General features: G+C 36.0%; 1 long non-coding RNA gene across 1 annotated transcript in view; it reads right to left on the bottom strand.

The window, feature by feature from the left end:
- Positions 1-28: 28 nt before the first annotated feature.
- LOC124256210 overlaps positions 29-19,452 on the bottom strand; it is a 33,208-nt gene continuing 13,784 nt past the window's right edge. The window contains exon 2 of the long non-coding RNA XR_006892856.1: positions 29-184. This is a non-coding gene — a long non-coding RNA (uncharacterized LOC124256210). The remainder of the gene's footprint in view (positions 185-19,452) is intronic.

The raw sequence follows: 19,452 nt of genomic DNA, 5'->3' as shown, positions 1-19,452 counted from the left end.
ATGCAGCAACATAATGAACAATAGACAATTATGGTTAAGGTGACTTTTATTTATTTGTTAAGTGACAAGTCAGAACTTGAGCTGAGAAGCCTTAGAGTTACAATCCTCAGCTGAAGAGGCGGAAGAAATAATAAACACAGGGGATCTTCATCTGTATCCATGGTTTGTCCTTGTGCCTTGGCCTCTGTATAAAACAAATACATAAACATAATCTAATGCCATGACAAGGAATCTGCGTTATGATATGTTTGCCTTTCAAAAGATTATAACACGGTGTCTGATGTCACAGGATCCTAAGAACAAAATACAATGAATTTTTTTCGATATTTTCATTCTGGAAGATGTTTGTATTTATCATTGCAGCATGCATACCATCTACATGAACACATGTTGGAATCACTGGCCCTGTCTGTCGGGTACTTCAAGTTAATATTCTACTACAATACTGCAAGGGTTACCTGCAGGTAAACAGAAACCACAAGCTTACACATTCTTAATTTAACCAATATCCACGATGTCACTGGTGTCAGTTTTGTAAAGATAGTGTCCCTACTCTGAAGCAGATAATACAAAATACGTGTGTTTCACTGCGTTTCTAAACCCTGTTAGTTAAATATAAAACGATAATTAAGTGAAAGTATGCACATGTTAAAATCATAATCATGGCTGGATATATATTATAGTCCAAATATTTTCAAAAGTGTTCAAATGTGCTGGATCTGAGGATTTTGAATCATGAAATTCAATGTTCATGTTTTGAATTTTTTTCCACATCAGTATGCAAGAATATTATGGAATGTTCATAAATTTGCAATTATATTGAAGCTGGGAAAAATCTTAAAAATACACTATCTTAGATAATATCATAAAAAGTCGAAAAAACCCCTCTGTAATTACTAAATATATTTTTCACTACCGGATAGGGCTGCGCAATATAACCGGTGTACCGGTATTTACCGGTTCAGACATGAAAACGATACGTATTGCGATACGCTGATTGAAAACCGGTATTTTGACATGCATTCGGAAATCTTCGGATATTTCCGTTTTATAAATTGTTCCTTTCCTTTATATTTGTGGCAAATATTATTTACATTTTTATTTTGTCATGATTAGAAGTTTTTATTAAAGCTTAATCAAGCATGGTGATTTTGTTGTGTTTTTGCTTTATAAATCAAGCATTAACTCGATTATAAGTAGTTTTTTTTGTTAAAAAAAAGAACTTCTTGCAATATATTGCAATACATATCGTAATATATGCTTTCGCATCGCAATATATCGCAATATGAATATTCTCTGCAATACCCAGCTGTACTACCGGACCCACTTTAAAAAAATTAATCCAGTACGTAACGTTAGTATCAACTATAACTCACATCGGTAGTCATTAGTTGCTTAATATATAAATAATTGCAATTGATTATGTCATTAATCCCTTAAAACAAAAACAAAACAAAAAACCAAAGCCCCCAAGTGTTCTCTTCAGTGATAGATAACTAAACTCGCAATTCTGCTCGTAGCAGTGAAGCTCCGCACATCGATCAGTAGGAATGTGATTATATTGACAGTACACGGAATGCTTAGAGTTTTAGAAAGGATTGTTCTGAATTGTCACTTGGAATGATATCATGTATATTTTTGTACGATTGTCACAGTCAAAAGCGAAGTTGACAGTTGTAGAGGAGTTTCTCATTTTCAACCATAAAAAGAACCAATCTCCCTTTGCAAACGATACTACCGATATTCTTCGGTGGTCATCTTGTAAAGTGGCTGTCTTTGGCCCGGCTGAGTGAATGAGTTTAGTTTCATGCCGCTTTTAGCAATATTCCAGCAGTATCACGGCGGAGGACACCAGAAATGGGCTTCACACATTTTACCCATGTGGGGCATTGAATCGAACCTGGGTCTTTGGCGTGACGACCGAACGCCCCTGCCATGTAGATGCATGTCACTTTAAACACTGAATTTAGAAGATTTTCCGATCACGACCATCTAAATGATAATGGCTCATTCAAATTTCTTTAGATGCTGGAATGCTACATTTTTACCTATTAGTGAAAATGGTGTTTTCAATTTCAAGAAAATGATCATTCATGTAGGTATTTTTGAAGGAAACATGACTGTATTATCAAGGGAACAGTTTGGACCCCCCCCCCCCCCTGAACATGATAAAAACACATTAAATGTTATGCAGAACTATAATTAGCTGGGTGATTTTGTGTGCAAATTGTAATGGTTACTGTAAGCAAAGTAGCCATTAAATATATGCAAGACCGTTGAGTAGATGAAGAAGGGGGGCGGTGTTGACGGTGCGGGGGGCGAGTGATCTAAGGAGCCAGTCTAGTGATCCAGCGAGCATGAGGTGCCGGGATCGAGCCCACCTGTGACCGGGTGTAAAAACCTTGGAGTCAACTTTGTGTGCAGACTCTTTCAGTGTTGTCACAACCCTTAGTGTACTTTACACAACCCTGTACACTTAAAAGAACCCACGAATCCGTTGATAAATGACCAGATTGTGGCCACATGAAGACGTGCAAACACCTAGTTGCGGGTACAGCAACGTGAAGTAAACTTGGACAAAGTACTGTGACTATGTGTCCTGTGAATGGGTGCCTCGTAATGATGGGAAAGCCACATTAACTTGGTGCGCCTAGTGGCTGCAAGAGTTGTATGCTCCCCAGGGAGTTGAGATTGATAATAACATGTACCTTTAAGTTTGACATCCAATGATCGTGGGAAAACAAAGCCCCTCTGAGCAGCTGAGCTGGATATTGGCTCTATACAAATAATAGCATGTGTGTATGTGACAGGGTGCCATGGTCTAGATGTCTGCAGCCGACGGGGAAAGCGAGAGGGGCTTTTTGTACTTCCTCCCGTAGAGACGCTGTGTAGGAACATTATTGCTGGTCGCACCATGTCCACCGTACCTAAGGGACCGTTCATAATTTATGGCAAGGGGGAAGGGGGATAATGATTTTTATGCCGAAGCATGTGCAATGTGAATGACCCCCCTAAAATTTACGTACAAAGTAAGTGACATCCCCCTGAATATCATGTTCAAAATCAATATCCCCCCTCCTCCTTCCCATAATTTTTAAGCATATTTTTGAATATTATTCATGTACAAAATTATTGACACCCCTACCTTCCCAGTATAGAATGGGTGAACCCCCATGTGGTAGTGTAGGATAAGAAAATCCCATCAACTTTACAATACCCAGACCTAATGTGAGCCTGCTACCTCTAATACAGCACCATCTAGGAGAAGCTACCCGTTTGGAGTAGTGTCCCTTGAATGAAATGTCCTCGAGTGTTAGAAATCCGACCACCTCATTGCCACGGTTGGGCAACGTCGGAATGTTATCTTGGTCTGCGGTTTTGGTCCTTTGTTCTAATTTAAAGGGGCGGTGGGGTAGCCTAGTGGTTAAAGCGTACGCTCGTCACGCCGAGACCCGGGTTCGATTCCCCACATGGGTACAATGTGTGAAGCCCATTTCTGGTGTTCCCCGCCGTGATATACATGTAGCTGGAATATTCTTAAAAGCGGCGTAAAACTGAACTCACTCACTCACTCTAATTTAAAACTGTTGGATTTGGCAGAATTATGTCCGAGGTTTAGATAAGGGGCAGTTACTCTAGGCGGCGGACCGATGCCGATGAAATATAAGTATAATATAGATCGTCAGTACAAAAGAATAACAAGTCTTAGTCTCTATCCCAAGAAACAAAATCCGTGCCGTGTAAAGGGAAAACTAGCTCTGAAAATTACGTTAATGGATCACTGAAAAATACTGATGACACCAGGTGTCCGCGAAAATATTGAGCTTGACCTGTTCTTCAATACGTTCACGCCATTGTTATTTTGCCGTTGGAATAACGCCACTGGAACAATATATAATGACAATTGACACAGTCCGACTATCAAATCACCGTCTGACGAAATATAACAAGAAGGCACATTCAAGGAAAATTTGCGGTGTTTGGATAATGTTTGTGACGGACGAGAACGGGATTTTCGAAGACTTCGGAATAACGTTATACTCATGCTTGTGTGTTTTGGGATTGTAACTATCCAGTATTCTAAATAACCAATATGTATTAAGCTCATTATGGCACGCTAAAAAAATACATTGTTTATTCCTGTTACTGGATACGCCGCACTCAGCAATATTCCAGCTATATGGCGGCGGTCTGTAAATAATCAAGTCTGGACCATACAATCCAGTGATTAACGGCATGAGCATCGTACTACGCGATTGGGATACGATGACATGTGTCAATCAAGTCAGCGAGCCTGACCACCCGATCCCGTTTGTCGCCTCTCACGACAAGCATGGGTTACTGAAGACCAGTTCTAACCCCGGATCTTCACGGGTTGATTATCTTTCAAGGTTTATACGAGCTGTTGCGCACTCATGAGTGCCCCAAAAATATCCTAGGCCTAAATTACTTCGAGTAAACAGCTGTGACATAACTTATAATGTTAAAAAAAGACATGAGATCAAAATCATTCACTTTATTTATTGTGTGTCCCGTTTTCTTATGAGGACTAAAAATAACAGTGTTAATATATTTGGTGCAGGAAATAGTAATCCATATATTATTTTGCTGACACTGCGAGGTCTCTGACTCCCCCACTGACGCCAGTGTTGTCCAGGTGTTGATCTTCATACGTCAGATTAAGGTTTAGTTCATCTAATCTTAGCTATACATTTCCTGCATTGTTTTTAGCGAAGTCCTAAATGTAGAGCAGCAGCAAATTGCTATCTCCCTAATGATGACTATACGTGTGTCATCTAGGATATCCGATGTTGTATCTCAGCGGCAAGAACAAGAACACCGATGCTTTCAGACGTAACGCAGGAAAATATGCTCAGCCAATCATCCTCTGTGGATTATACACATGGAACAAAGTAACGCAACACCCCATTTTTCATATCTCAGTAACAGTATGTCACTATTAACCATAGGGAAGGAGCTATTCGACATACTCTCTGGATAAACTGACCCTCAAGAAATAATTAAATGGCAAACCTAAACGCCCAAAGAACGAAAACCTGTAGTTTATTCAGAGAAGCAAACATGGCAAAACATGATTCATTTTGTAGTGTTGATACATTTGGTCATATTACGTTAACAAGTCCCAAGATTCTGGCGTTACAATCCTCAAGAAATCACGTAAGTAACCTCCCCCAACTGCAACCTCCCCTGAGAGTATGAGACGTTCAATTTGACGTTGAGGTATTGTGTTCAATTGTTGATAACTGCTTGTTCCAGAACATCAAGATTTTGTGCTGGAGGATCTCTCTGGCATATTCTGCGACCCCTAATGTCTAAAACATGGGATTAAGTTCTGGTACACATGAGGAGGACATTTCCTAATTTGACGCATCAGTTTAAAAAATTGTGCCCGATGTAACTGCCCACTTGGACTGGTACCATATGGTCAGGTGTTTTTATTCCGTCCACAATTTCATTCCCCCTTGCATGTCTTTATAACGGTGCCAACGTTGGGACAGAATACGCAAACCCTTTCGAGAACAACTTTCATCATTAATATTTGAAAGTTATTAAATAACACATGTTCATGACGTAGGCGGAATCGTACACCGGACGTTTCTTTCATTTGAATATTGGTTGGTTGGTTGGTTGTTTAACACCGCACTCAGCAATATTCCAGCAATATGGCGGCGATCTGTAAATAATCAAGTCTGGACCACACAATCCAGTGCTTTACAGCATGAGCATCGATCTACGCAACTGGGTTACGATGACATGTGTCAACCAAGTCAGCGAGCCTGACTACCCGACCCCGTATGTAATATTCTGCGACCCCTTATGACCCAAACATGCTCTGTGGGATTAAGTTCTGGACTCCTGGTGGGACAAGGTACAGTTGATACTTCTTCTTGACATAGGAAATCAACAACGGCACGTGCTTTGATGGTTTTGTTGTTCAACGCCGCACTCAGCAGTATCCCAGCTGTATGGCGGTGGTCTGAAAATAATCGAATCTGGACCAGACAATCCAGTGATCAACAGCATGTGCATCGATCTACTCAATTGGGATGCGATGACATGTGTCAATCAAGTCAGCGTGCTTGACCACCCGATCCCGTTAGTCGCCTCTTACGACAAGCATGGGTTGCTGAAGGCCAATTCTTACCCGGATTTTCATGGGTAATTTTAAGGAGTGGTGTGGTGGGAGTAGCCTCCTGGTCAACATTAATGTTCGAATCTCCACATGGGCAGGTATAGTTGTGAAAACAACCTCTTGTGTATCCGGTCGTGCAGCTAGAACGGAGCCAATGGCTTCATGACACTGAGAGAATTAATGTTATAACAAAATAAATGAGTTACATGCTATTCCAATTTATTTCAGGTAACCAAACAATTCCTTTGAGTGTATCATATCTCACGCCACGCCCACTTCGTACGATGTATTGAGTAGTGCACTGAACGAACTTAATGGTTTCGTGTCCTCGAATACATTATTTTGTCAAGGTATAAATGATCTTTGAAGACGTCAATGATGACATACATTTATAAGAAGTGACTTGTCGCATTTCAAATAAGAATGAGCTTTTCCGCTTTTCATTCAACATTTTTCGGTTCTTACGTTTATACCTACAATAAACAAAACAAAAACAAACAAACAAAAACGCACAAGAAAATTTAGCCAATTCTTAAGGTAAACTGTCTTAAGTATACAAACAATAGAGCTGAAGCAAAGGAAACTAATATATAAAGTCAAAACGAAACTATACGTCATTAGGATAATCTCACAACAATAAAATACAAAAACATGCTCGAAACATGATTCTTAAAATCCAGTAAGTAGGAATCTGTCTGTTGAAAGGCACAACATTGTTCAATGTATTCTCGGGCAACACCTATTCGATTCACTCACTTAGGTAACAAATGATTGCAAGCTTGCTACGTAATACCGTATCATTTTATACAGTCGAAAATAATGTTCAAGATTTCGATATAAAAAGTGCACTAGCGAAAGAATAATTATGCTAAACTTAAATACAAAACATAACTGAATTGTTTGATAACAGCAAGGCAACATTTGGCACGTTGGTTTATCTCAACCGGAATGTAGCCCTTCTGCTTTGTACTGAATCATAATTGAGTATTTGGGCGGGAAGTTCCACGTAAAGGTTTTGCCAAATTTATTCCAAACATGATGTCACGGTAATTGTGAAACAATATTTGCCTTCTATTAATATTTTCCTTTTGACAATATGACGTCATATAAAATTTAGTACCCTGTTTTAATAAATCAAAATTAAAAAAGGAGAGGTAAATTATTACATTTTTAGCAATAACACCGCAACAGTTGTATATTGGTATATATTTCATTCTCGAACTGTGGCAAGAAGATCACACAAGGAGGACACAAAAGACACAAAACTGACACATATTTTCTTCGACTTTGAATTTTAACTCACTGTAATAATTCTTAAACGAAGTTACGATGCTGTTAATCATTCTTTGGCTGTTATAACATTCAAGTAATATTTTCTGTTCAGTAATATTTTCACCCAGTATGTGTGGTTCATTTCCTGGATTTGCATTCAGTATTGTACTTATCTTGTTGGTGGCAGGCTTGATTCTCTGAGTTAGAATATTCATAAAGCTATATGGTCAAGAAAACGAAAAAAACAAAACAAACAATAATAAAATAAAAACAACCCTAGCAAAACAAAACAACCCCCCAAAAACAAAAAAACCCCAAAACCCAACAAAATACCAAAACAAATATATAGCAAAAAAAACAGAAAAACCCACAAACCCCGAAACAAAATAAAATCCAACAAAACAAAACAAAAACCACAAAAAAAACCACCCCCCAAAAAAACAACGAAGCAAAACGAACCCAATTAAAAATGCAAAATCCAATCAACCCCTTGTCAAAAATTCTTTAACGATTTTCTAAAACGATTTCTAGTTCTTGAGTGACAACGAAGTCAGAGAAAAGAAGATCCAGATACATAAACTGTTAACGTCTTTTAAACCGACAAACGCAAAATGTTGAGCGTTGCTGGATGAAGGCCTGTTAATATATCAGTATGTCAAAGTTGACAAATTATTGTCTATTCGCGCATTCGTGTTGAAATCTTTTTCAATTACAGTTAGGCAATCATCAAGGCATAACTGTAAATGATGGACTATCCCATTTGTTTACGAGGGGTGTCACCGCTGGGGCACGATGTGCTCACCTTTTATCGAACACCTGGTATCATCACTAATAGCGATTCATAAACATTTGCTTATGATGCAGCAGGTTCTGTTGCTTTTATTCATTGTCTTCGTAATAATAATAATCGTAGACATTAACATGGAGTTGTGCCGGTCAGTCAAAAACTAAATAATTTGTTACAACTGTGAAGATCTTAAGTAATCCTCTGACTATAAAATATAAACTACGACCACGTGACTAATTCAAATCAGTTCGAAATCATATGTTATTTACTAGACAAGATATTGCATTTAAAACATTCTCTTCTAATAACTTTAAGGTAATAACAGTACTGGTTCATCATTCAACACGTGTTACTTGAATAAATTGATGTCCTAACTTTTTTATATTTTTCAACAAATATTAACTAACAAAATTAATGAGCATTTTGTGTACCGCTTATACTTAATATATAGGTCTCACCACAACCATAAGTATTATATTATCTTTGATTTTGTTGTGAAGCATGTATTTTGCATATTGACAATGTATTGTAGAAATAAACATTTAAACATCAGTAAATTAAATTTAATATACATGCATATGAGTCCCGCTGTGGAGTCCCATTTATCTATATGTTTACATTGTCTGCTGGGATATTATTGTTATTTATCTACATGTTTACATTGTCTGCTGGGATATTATTGTTATTTATCTACATGTTTACATTGTCTGCTGGGATATTATTGTTATTTATCTACATGTTTACATTGTCTGCTGGGATATTATTGTTATTTATCTACATGTTTACATTGTCTGCTGGGATATTATTGTTATTTATCTACATGTTTACATTGTCTGCTGGGATATTATTGTTATTTATCATAATCATTATCATAATGTAAAACGTGATTGCAAAAGAATAGTACCCAGTTTTGATTATCATCAGAATTCAAAAAAGGAAAAAGGGTAAAATAACTGTGAAAATCAAAGGAATGAAATACTGAAAATCAGTGATGACCCATCAGACAATATTTTTGTTGGTTCGTTGTTTAACGCCGCACTCAGTAATATTCCGGTTTTATGGCGACGGTATGTAAATAATCGAGTCTGGACCAGACAATCCAGTGATCAACAGCAACCAGACAATGTAATTACCATTCTAACGAAGAAATGAGGATTAGTGTGAACAAAACCAAACATCAGCATCAAGGCTCTGAGTCGCATCTCTCAGGTAACATTCCACGAGCAGGCTAAATTTAATGAGACGGTGGAAAGATAATACCCTTGTTTTATTGAATGAACCAATGAATTGCCGTTGCTTCAGGGTCAACTAGTCATGTAAGAATTGACTACGTTGTTTGCATTGGATACGCCACGTTTACGTTAATAAGTAAAAAAACACAAAATAATATTGAAATATTTTTTTCTAAATAAAAGGTCAATAAGAGCTCCACAGATGACGTATGAAGTCATAAATACAATATTCTGTAAACAACGACACAAAATCAGTCACATCGTTCAGCACATTGATACGACATGGCTTACGACATTCGTCGGCTTGTGGGCGGGGCCTAATATATTTAAACCGGTGAAAACAAACAACAGGAAACCTTGCTTGGTTAACTATTGAATGCCGTGGAGTGGTTTGCATGTATTTGTTAGGCAATTAATGCTCTCCGCAGATTTTGAGCTGAACTGTGCACGATCATGCAGCCTCTTTTTGGTTGATGAAAATATCTATTAAATTTTGCAAACATGAATTTCTGTTTTCTAGATAAAAAAGATTTACGCAAGAAACGCCCACGTCCTATTTTTATTTTCTTCGTTTCATGACAGACTTTCGATAATGATGCTCAAGATGAATATCCGGTATCTCCATAGTAACGAGCACTTGTGTCCAATCCTTTGTGCAGGTTTAATTATGTTTCAGATATAACCTGTATCAGTACTCAATGTCACCACACTATATACTGATTCATTGTTAGATTAATGTTGTTTATTGACCAAGGTGATTATTTTCGATGTTCTGTTTGGTTTACTCCAATCGTGTGGGAGAAATGGGGTTTAACTGTTATTTAACTGTTATTTCACGCGTGTCTGATTTTACTAGTATGTGCTTAAGCCAGTGTCATAGCACAACCCATCATGACATATTTTAAGAAGTTAATTCGTATTCAAGTCCTCATATGTATATACATAATTTTAGTGCGCATGTACATCGAAGTGATTATTTACCTATAATGCAAATAAAATTGGTAGATTTTGTTTAAAAAAGATTGCAAGATTTTTTAAACATTTTAAATTTTGCGAAGACATTAACAAATTAAACTTTTCATGTGTGGGATAGGTATGAAAATAACTTGGTAACAACAGTTTTCTGCTTTCATCACAGTATGGACAAACCAATAAAAAGTGAATATCATCTTGGATGACATTATAATTACTATTTTGCACTTCAGTAATTCGGTACTTACATTTTTATCATATCAATATTGCTGTACATTGAGTGTATGGCTCATGTATCTAAATGTACACAGAATACGTAGTTGGTCTCTATTCGGAGTAAGTTTCAAAATGTACAGCTCTGGTTCAAGAACAAGTCTTGTAACCACAATAAGTATGCAGAAATGATGCCACAGTTGGTCTCGATACCCCGCTCACACACTGCATATTGACTCCCAGCCGACCACCCAGTTTCATTATCTAGAGCATCGTGTCAGCAGGGGTACCAAGTAACTTTTGAGTGAGTGAGTATGGTTTTACGCCGCTTTTAGCAATATTCCAGCAATATCAAGGCGGGGGACACCAGAAATGAGCTTCACACATTCTACCCATGTGGGGAATCGAACCCGGGTCTTCGGCGTGACGAGCGAACGCTTTAACCATCAGGCTAGCCCACCGCCCCCAAGTACCTTTTAAACGCAGTTTTGTATCAATAGTATATTAGTGGAGAACACAGTGCATAGCTCCCTGCAGTTCTGTATATTCAAGATTGTTTACTTCTGAATGATATAAAGGTGAAAGTACTACGACATTTGATTGTGATTTGGCACCGAACGTTTGGAATTTTGGGGTGGGATGCTTTTAATGGATCCTTTTAAGAATAATTATTCATTTAGATAGATTTGTTTTTAAAGGTTAATTTGGCTTCGGTATTGCATCAAAATAGCTTTATATTCGGTGAATGTCCAATACAGTTTCGTTGTTGATTTCTTACTGTTATTTTTTTGTTTAGTGATGGCGGCGGCGACTGCGGAACACTGTCTGTTTTCCAATACTGCATTGCAGGTATTGAAACAGTGGTCCGAAAAAAAATTCTCCTTCAAACAAACATATAAAATATGGTCGGTCCCTACAACAATGTCACCTACATCAAAGTATGTCCGCATGTATTTCAAAATACCAATATTTTAGTGAAAATAATTCTTCCATTTTCAAATGTTTATGTCAAACTAGGAATGAATAAAAAACTAATAACTTTTAATTTCTACTTGACATAGCCGGTATCTAAACCTAGGTGACTCTACTCGGAATATATTTACAGAACGATGCTTTATTTAATGCTGTTGCAATTGTTTTATAGAAAGCATACACAAATGTCTTTAGTCTTAGAGACAGAAATGCTTCCCAATCTCGATGATAGATATATTTGACTCTATCCATAAATTCTCATAGAAAAGCATGTGTAGTGTCAATTTCGTTATTCTCCCAAATGTAACCAGGCCCCAATCTGACTGAACTTCTTTTGAGTTTTGATGCCAGTTGCCAAAATTCATAGCCAAAATTAAAATGTTATTACATTTCTTTAGTAGACTTGTGTCTGGCATGTACAAGAATCACATACTAATATTTTACTCATAAATATATTCTGGATATCCCCACATTCGCCTCGAACGCCATGTTTCGACGTCGAAATTTTAACGCTCAGAACATATTGCCACATTCTTTCAATAACACCATTGCAATCAACACATATACTCCATATTTCGGCACCATACTTCAATACTGATAAATCCTTACAATGCCACGAAAACGTCATATGGTAAGATTATTAATACTGACAAACGTTTTAATATTTCCAATAGTACTGTCTTCAAATGCATCGATGTAACATATTGTGTGTTTATTCCAATAAATACTTGATACTACCTTCCTATATACCTAGGAAGTAACACATGTAATATTATTTCCAAACCACCACTTTTCGATTCTTGAAAGAATACTTCTGATTAAAGCCAACAACTTCAGTTAACACATAACCGATTTTCTTTACAGTATTGCTGTAATACAGCTGTCATCCTCATCCTACCAAGCATCATATCATATTTGGGGTTCGTGAATTAAATCATATTAATTGAAATAGATCAAATCTAAAACATTTACCTCATGATAGATGACGATATAGCATTTCCTTTACGCTCCCTTTTTATTGTGAAAACTATTATTGTCATGCTTCTTCTGAGAGTGTTTTGGTTCAGAATGAAACAGTCACCACTGTTAATAGCAGATAGTAGTGTGTTTCAATATTTAATCGTTTTACGATTTTAAAGTGAATTCACTGGTTAAAAGTTTGCCTGAAAAATCTACAGATGATGATGATGATGATGATGAGGATGATGATGATGATGATGACGGTATCATCTGTTCTATTGTGCATTTAGATGTGTCCAAATGACGTGTTTTGGAAACAAAGATGCGAGGGAAAAGTCAAACAGATCTAAGAAATTTACAAATAAGAATGAAGTTTTTTAATCGTTCTGAAACTAACACAAATGTCACTATGAATTTTTAAATTCAAACTTTATATAGCTTGGACATTTAACAAACTGATTTGAGGCATTCAGGATGCTTTATTCCAATATTTCATACTACAAGTCTTTTATCCAAGATTATATACTGATAAGGGATCTCTGTGGTGGCACCGTGTGCCTGGAACCCATGAGACGCCTCTTGAGACAATGAAGTCTGCATATTAACTCACGTAACTGTAAAGGGTCTTCTTTTAAGTGAAGGAATAACATGGGTGGAAGACATGGTCTAAAGTACTCAAGGAAATAGAAATAAAATGGTTTTGGGCGTTTATTTGTTTATTACTTCATTAAAATAGGTAGTTTTAACAAATATTAAAATAAGTATATTTTTCCCAACTCGACCTTTTAATTTGGTCCTCTAAACATCATCCAAAATATCATTTTAAAGGTAAAAATAACAAAAGAATGCATATCATCTACAAATTTAGAAACATCTTATAACTTACGTTACAATCAACTATGAGAAGTAACAACTATCTACAGCACTGTTTAGACGGGAAGATGCATTTGCATGTGCGTTGCCATAGCAATTGTGCAATTGACAATAAAAGCTATGAATGAACCCGTTAAAATAGTAAACGTTCAACAAGAGTACAGGCATGAAAGATGTACCGAGAAAGTCCCTAAATTTATTCTTTTGTATATCAATTAGGATAAAAGAAATAAAGGTATATGACGTTTGCATAAAATATATACGTATAAAATCTCATTTGCATACTGTAGCTTGCATCAGAAACGTAAATTTGGACTTGGATGAAATTTCAAGGGGTAAAAATGACACGATTTTCTCTCCTGTAAACTCATCAATATCGGATGATTTTACAAAAAGTGTTAAAAACAAAAGTTGGCAAAAACGATAGTCACAGAATATTTAACAATCAAACTTGAGTTGTGTTCAAATCTACGAAATACCCTCCCAAAACCATTTTATTTCTATTTCCGTGAGTACTTTTCTTCTGTACATTGTCCACACGTTCACACTCCATAGTCAAGGATATCTCGTGTCTCGGGTTCGTTTCGTTGATGTTTGATGCATTTATCTAATGTACATTGTCATACACTATTGGCTATGCTATATTAATATATATATAGGGTTATATGATATTACTATCTTGCTTTTCTCAGCCTAACCAGTGCTTTCTGTAGATACAGACAACTGATTTTCGCTATTTAATATAGACACATGTTAAAAATATTTAGATATATTATTAAAATACAGAAATTAATAGAGAAGTGAAATTACCACTGTGTGACAATTGAGATAGTATTATCAAATACGTCTACCATATACTGACCATCTACGGACAGTGATAAACAGATATCCGAACATAGTTTCAGTAAATATCGTTTCGGTATATCCGACTGCAATTTACAGACTATATATTTTCAGTTAACGCTCTTCAAGAAAAATATTTTTTTCATAGAAGAACCAAACAATTTCTTTTAATTTAAGTACATTTTTTCAATCCCATTTTACGATTTTTGTGTGTGCAAAAGAATTCTAATTTTCAACTTGCTTGTAATGAATGGGGACCAGTGAGTACTTATTCTATACCGACGGGCGCATTATACAGTTTTAACATTTATATTTTTATGTAATTTGTGTAAAATATGGCAAGTCAAATTTTGAAATTTGTGTGTGTGCAGAATTCGAATCGTTTTCAAGGATTGTCCGTAACGGATATTTCTTTTTGAAAATACAATTGTTAAAACGTTATCAAATTGAAGCAGTACACGTGTAAGATAGACAACGTCCGGTATTGTGTGAACTGAAGCGACAAATAAACGGCCATGAAACACTCCGTTCAGAGTAACATAAATACAGCTGTTTTTTTGTAATGTGAGTCCAACGGAGAGGACTGAAGCAGCTTTTCGCACATCGATTAGGTGTATTATTACGTTCAATATCTGTCTATAGCACTAGTATTTCACATGTATGTGAGACGGGAGACTAAACGTTAACAAATTCTTATGAAGATGAAGATGATGATGAAGAAGAAGACAACGAAGAAGAAGAAGAAGAAACAAATAACAGAATGAAATAGTGCTGTGTGTGCAATTTTGTTTGTATAAATTTTCTATCCCGATAACGCCTGATAAAATACATCAGATTTTAAATAAATCGCCATCAGTTTGAAACACTTATGAGCTCGGATCAGTAGCATTTTCTGTTAATTTTCTAAATTATTAAGGCATATTTAATCCTTCAACAACGATTTATTCATATTTATATATGGGGGAACTCGCAATCTGCACTGAAAAACAATCAAATTTATTACACAAAATGTTTCTGTGTCCCATAAAATTATAAGCATGCATCATTAGGTCTTTGATATCGTTTATAATAACAGAAAATGTCCGGTCTCAAAACAGTTCGTTTCCTAAAGTGTACAGAATATGACAGTCATCACCTCACCTAAGTGTATATTATACAGTTGTAACATTATTGTTTATTAACCATTGAGGGATCCAGGAGGCCTATGTGTGTGATATTTTGTTTGTGTAAAACCTGATGATTTTCTCAAAGATATTCAGTAATAGACATTTTTCAGGAAAATAAATTACCATTATCAAAACGTTGTCACTGTAGATGTTTGCATTTAAGAAACGAAATATTTACAAAAACAATTCATGCAAGTAAGTCGTATATTTTTATCTGCAAAATTGTCTGTTAAACTGTTTTAGCATTATGTTTTCTGTAACTATTGTAAATAGTAGTTTCGGAACTATATGTCTTAACATCCATTTACCAATTGCCATTAAAGTAACCATGTTGTCTTTACAAACAATGACAACCCTCAAATGATATCGTGTGAGGTTTCATTATTTTAACAAAATATCCCGTTATGAAATAAGTTTCATTTTTTTTTTCACAAGTCACTAGATGTAAACCATGTTATAAGGGGTCGTGTACGGTATATATTTATTGATTCTTGTCCTGGCTGACTGGTCGTGTATATACCTCACTGTCCTCTCCATGCACTAAAACCCTAGAAGCTTCTATGACGTCTCCAACGCCCAGTATTTTATACATGTTTTCTTCATGACCTAAGACACACGTGCGGATAGCTTTATCCAGTCAAAAATACGAAGCATTTGCTGTTTAACGAAGACCCACATGGCAGATTTGTGCTGATGTATTTCTCATTCTCGACGCATATTGTTTTTTTTGTCTTTCAACATGTGTACCTATATTGCAAGGTCCAGACGATTATGAGGGAGTCCTAAAATATTGTCTTCATTAACCTTGGTTAAAATTAGACGTTTTGATAAATTAGTACATAGTAGCGGTAACCTTTTGTCTCTGTCGATGATCATTCTTACCAGCAGAATAATCAGTGTAATAAACTGTAACGGATTAATACAATCATATTTACATGAAAGAGATGACTATTTCCAGGCTCTAAAATATATCATCAAAATCAAGTAATTTTAGGTCAAAGTGACCCGCATGAAGGCCGTCACCAGGACAAAAGTTTTAAAGCACAACAAACTCTATTTATGTTTTCAAAATTAGTGAGTATTTAACGTTTAAGAAAAATTTAAATAGCAATACAGTAGACAAGTTACTGTTTCCGCAGCTTGATGCATTCATACCATGACTGTCTGAGACAGTTTTCAAAATTGCATTTCCCACAAATAGACATTTAATTTTAATCAGCTTCTTTATTTTGCTTTATTGACACAGGAGAGGAACCCGTTTTCTTCTGACTTTTGTATGTAAGTATGGTCACTTAACTAATAATACAATAATAATTCCAGGAAGATGACGTTGTTGATGATGATGGTGACGATGATGATGGGACAAATTACAATAAGAAATTAAAATATTCAGTGCTTCAGGGCTAAATCGTCTGAACTAAGTCAGTTTGACCAACTTTATCGTCATTTAAGTTGTATCACGTGCTATGTAACACGTGGAGTGTCTCCAATGATGTAAACCAGATATGCATAATCAATTATTGTCTCAGATTTCAACTGTACATGTTGAACAATCTCGGTTTCTAAATTATCTTTCTACATGGATGTTCAATGGACTCGTGTTTTGTTTCTATATATTTGTATTTCATTCTAAAAGTAGTACATGTAGCTATTTCTGATATAAAAGAATAAATGTGTGAATTAATAAGTGATTTTGTCAAATGATTACTTACTGCCAATAGTGTTTAAAATGCTCATGTAGGCACTCTTTGAATGCATAAGCACACGGACTGAAAATACATTTTTAACATTTTCCTGTTTTTCATACCACTGAAACTAAATATTTAGCCCTTTAATTTATTATCCAGTGATTCATGTTTAGCCAATGTCTATATACAACATGACAATGGTAAATGTTTATTGAATAATTTATTTCAAAAACAGCAATTCAAATAACACATTTCATGTCATTTATAAAACAAGCACAAACATTCATTTATTTTAAAATTTACATTTAAGAAATGTGATTTAATACTTGGAATATATATCGCACCAAAGTACATGTTGACTGAAGATAGAGACTCGGCTTGAAGTGCTGATACTTTACCAATGTTCTTGTTCTTTCTGTGGCGAAGTGGCGAATGTTCCTGACCGGAAGTGGTCGCTGTCTCACGCACATCAGCCATACACGTGTATGTGCATGCGACCGCGCCAACCCCGATTAGGAAAAGGTCATGGCCAGAAGGATTCCATGTAGGTCACCCAGGATTCAGCCAAGTGTGTCACGTGGTATTGAAACAGCGGCGTCTCAGCAACCATTTCCAAAGTATCAAATGAATCATAAACAAACGTCCGCAAACACCTCGAAAATTTCTCGATAACTTCATGCAAACGATTCTTTTGTTACGTGGTTTTGTTGTTGTATTCAATATATGACTCGACGTCTACGTAGTTATAACCAACTGTTAATATAGTCATTAACATATATGCCACAACATGTTCTAAAGGATTGGCCAATTTAACCTCTGGAACCAGGGTACTTTTTTAAAGCCTTTAAATTCATCATTAAGATAAAACTTCCCGGTTTTTTCATGACATGTTATTCATCAATCATTGTGTTATTATTTTTTATCCATGACCAAATTAAAAATCCTTCTTTACAAGCATTTTGTTTTGTTAAAAATTAGCGCAAAGATTTGATTTTGATTTTGTTTTTTTTAAATGAAAAGATTTCAATTTTCTCAGGTTATACTATACCAATATACTATTCGTTCGAAATAGTCTCCTCACAAAGTGTACATTATTTGAGAACTGTTATTTCACAAATCAACATCAATATCAACAATGATAATAATAAAGAAAAAGCATAACTAACAACATTTAGTTCTAATCTTGAATGTATGTTAAAATAGAAATATTTTCAAAACATGGTGTTCATAGATGAGTGACAGGTATGTTTATCAAGATATTCATTCATAACACCAAACAACAGTGTCTGCAAACAACCATATCACGATATCGCAAAACAAACAGATACAGATACTGGACAAGGCTCATAATTATACAACATACAATGCTTATAATTATTAGCGAATGTAAGTTTGTGAGAACATGTAATGGATAACAATAGCAGTAAATAAACCACAGTTCTATGACAGTTTGCCATAACATTAACAATTTAACAAGTATGCATCCTTGAGCTTTGTGGTGAGCTTGTATGACGCGAGCACACTGATTCCCCAACACTGGGTGATAGTACTGCCGTAACATAGACGGATTACAATGTAGGCGAGGTATAGTTATAAAGAGATGCAGGTAAGGTAGTCATGGCGACAGAAGACAATGTAGAAGTTGCAGTTGAAGTAGAAGCAGCAGCAGTAGTGGTGGTAGTAGCAGCACAGTAATACAACTAAGTATACAATAAAGGTTGTATTGTTTCTTAAGTAGTAGCAATGTTGACAACAGCAGACGTAGTTGTAGTAGTTGTTGTTGCTGTAGAAGGAAACGTAATAGTAGCAAGAGCAATCGAAGTGTGTTAGTAGTAGGAAGAGGTATGGTTAGTAGTAGAAGTAAAATTAGCAGATATTCAAGGATATTTGTAGAAGTATAATCATTAAAAGAAGCACTTATAGCAGTATCAGCAGCAATAGAAGTAGCAGTGGAGGAGGTAGTGGTAGTAGTAGTAGAAGGAGTAGTAGTAGAGTAATAGTAGTAGCAGTAGTAGTAGTAGTAGCAGTAGTAGCAGTAGTAGTAGTAGTAGTAGTAGTAGTAGTAGTAGTAGTAGTAGTAGTAGTAGTAGTAGTAGTAGTAGTCGTATTAGCAGTAGCAGCAGAACGAGCAGTAGTGGTATCAGTCAAAGACGATGTAGTTAGGCGATGTAGCATGAGGGTGCAGTAAGAGCTGACGAAGAACAACTGCCCGCATAAGCATACCATCCTTGTCGACTTGAACACGGGGACATCGACAGTGCCACTGCAACAACACAAACATCACCACAGCGACAAAGACCCTCAGGTTAACACACATGTA

The sequence above is a fragment of the Haliotis rubra genome, unplaced genomic scaffold, assembly GCF_003918875.1.
Source record: "Haliotis rubra isolate DU_JTF1 unplaced genomic scaffold, ASM391887v1 Scf62, whole genome shotgun sequence".
Taxonomy (NCBI): domain Eukaryota; kingdom Metazoa; phylum Mollusca; class Gastropoda; order Lepetellida; family Haliotidae; genus Haliotis; species Haliotis rubra.
The sequence above is the reverse complement of the archived record's forward strand: the minus strand, read 5'-3'. Positions and strand labels throughout refer to the sequence as shown.